The sequence below is a fragment of the Microtus ochrogaster genome, unplaced genomic scaffold (assembly GCF_000317375.1).
Source record: "Microtus ochrogaster isolate Prairie Vole_2 unplaced genomic scaffold, MicOch1.0 UNK1, whole genome shotgun sequence".
Lineage (NCBI taxonomy): Eukaryota > Metazoa > Chordata > Mammalia > Rodentia > Cricetidae > Microtus > Microtus ochrogaster.
This window is the reverse complement of record NW_004949099.1, coordinates 17,267,961-17,270,655: the sequence shown is the minus strand read 5'-3', so window position 1 is coordinate 17,270,655 and position 2,695 is coordinate 17,267,961.

Here is a 2,695-nt window from a genome sequence, read left to right as displayed (position 1 = left end):
CCCGAGGAAGGTTGATTTCCAATTTTTTGAGAAGCCACCATACTAGCCTCCACAGTGGTTGTACAAATTTGCATTCCCGCTAGCAATGGAGGAGTGTTCCCCTTATTCAACTTACTCTCCAGTATAAGCTATCATTAGATGGTATCTCAGAGTTGTTTTGATTTGCATTTCCCTGATGGCTAAGGATATTGAACATTTAATTTAGTGTCTTTTGGCCATTTGAGATTCTACTGTTGAAATTCTCTGTTTAGTTCTGTACCCTATATTTAAATTGGATTATTTGGAATTTTGATGTCTACTTTCTTGAGTTCTTTATGTATTTTGGAGATCAGTTCTCCATCTGATATGGGGTTGCTGAAAATTTTTCCACATTAGGTAGGCTGCCTTTTTGTCTTATTGCATGGGTCCATTGCTTTACAGAAATTTCTCAGTTCTAGGAGGTCCTATTTATTAATTGTTGCTCTCAGTGTATATGCTACTGGTGCTGTATTTAGGAGGTGATCTCCTGTGCACATACACTGAAGGCTACTTCCAACTTTCTCTTCTATCTGGTTTAGTGTGGTCAGATTTATATTGAGGTCTCTAATCCACTTGGACTTGAAGTTTGTGCTTGGAAATAGATATGGCTCTATTTTAATTCTAGTACATGTTGACATCCATTTATGAAAGTACTATTTGTTAAATATGTTTTCTTTTTCCCATTTTATAATTTTATCTTTTTTATCAGAAATCACGTGTTCATAGATGTGTGGATTAATATCCAGGTCTTCAATCTTATTCTATTGGTCAACCTGTCTGTTTTTATGCTAATATCAAGCAGTAGCAGTTTCCATTACTGTAGCTCTGTAATAGAGCTTGACATCAGGGATGGTGATGCCTCTGGAAGTTCTTTTGTTGTACAGGAATGTTTGGCTATCCAGACCTTTTTGTTTTTCCATATGAAGTTGAGTATTTTTCTTTCAAGGTCTGTAAAGAATTGTGTGGTGATTTTTATTAGGATTGCATTTAATCTATTTATTGCTTCTGATAAGACCACCATTTTTACTATGTTGATCCTACATATCCAAGAGCATGGAAGATCTTCCATTTTCTGGTATCTTCTTCAATTTCTTTCTTCAAAGACTTAAAGTTCTTGTCAAACAGGTCTTTCACTTCTTTTGTTAGTTCTACTTCAAGATACTTTCTGTTATATGTGGCTATTGTGAAGGGCGATGTTTCTCTGATTTCTTTCTCAACTTCTTTATCATTCGTATATAGGAAGGCTGCTGACATTTTAAGTTGATCTTGTATCTTGCCATATTACTGTAGATATTTATCAGCTGTAGGTGTTACCAATCAGAAATGCAAAGGGGGACATACCAACAGACACTGAGGAAATCCAGAGAATTATTAGTTCATACTACAAAAACCTGTACTCCAAAAAGTTCTAAAATCTAAAAGAAATGGACAATTTTCTGGATAGGTAAAACATACCAAAATTAAATCAAGACCAGGTGAACAATTTAAATAGACCTATATATAAACTGCAAGGAAATAAAAACAGTCATCAACTGCCTCTCAACCATAAGAAGCCCAGGACTGGATAATTTCAGTGCAGAATTCTATGATAATTGCAAAGAAGAGCTAATACCTATACTTCTCACATTGTTTCACATAATAAAAACAGAAGCAACATTGCCAAATACATTTTATGAGGCTACAGTTACTCTGATACTGAAACCACACAAAGACTCTGCCAAGAAAAAGAACTTCAGACCAATCTCACTCATGAATATAGATGCAAAACATACTCAATAAAATACTGGCAAACCAAATCCAAGAACAAGTCAAAAAAAATCATCCACCATCAAGTCAGCAAGGCTCTTTCTAAACAAACAACTCAAAACAGAGAGAATTATCATAACATTATGATTATTGTGATTGTGCTAAAGGCTGCTTAGAAGCTTTCATGGATAGAGGAATAAAGAGGCTATGGTGGGTATGTAAATTATAAACAATAAAAGAAAGATAATTCTAAGCTGAGAACCATATATGTTGAGGGAGCTGCGGGCCTCTTCCCACAGCCTGGCCCCTGGCCGCCTGGCTAGTTTATATCCCGAAATAACAACACACAAATTGTATTCCTTTAAACACTGCTTGGCCCATTATATCTAGCCTCTTCTTGGCTAAATCTCACACCTGGACTAGCCCATTTCTAATAATGTGTATAGCACCCCAAAGTGTGCTTACCGGAAAGATTCTAGTCTATGTCCATCCTGGGTCTGAGCTTCATCGTGTCTGTTCCAGAGAGGAAATGGCTTCTTACCTCACTTCCTTTTCCTCCCAGCATTCTGTTCTGTTTACTCCACCCACCTATGTTCTAACCTGTGAGGCCAAGCAGTTTCTTTATTAATTAACCAATGACCTTCCTCCAGCACATATATAATGACTAAGTACAAAAATATCAATTAACACAGTAAATAGAACACTCTTTAATATATAATATATACATAAATACATGCATATCAATCCCAACCTCATTTTCAAACTTGGAAGAATTTGGGGTATACCTTAAATTGCTTTAATTAATTAATACTTTTCTGAAACACTAAGCAGTTCAGTGAGCATGAATTCTTCATTTTCCAACCACTGGAAATTACTTGAAAAGTTCTATAACCATTATAAAGCCTAATGTAAAATTAATATGTATGCATTT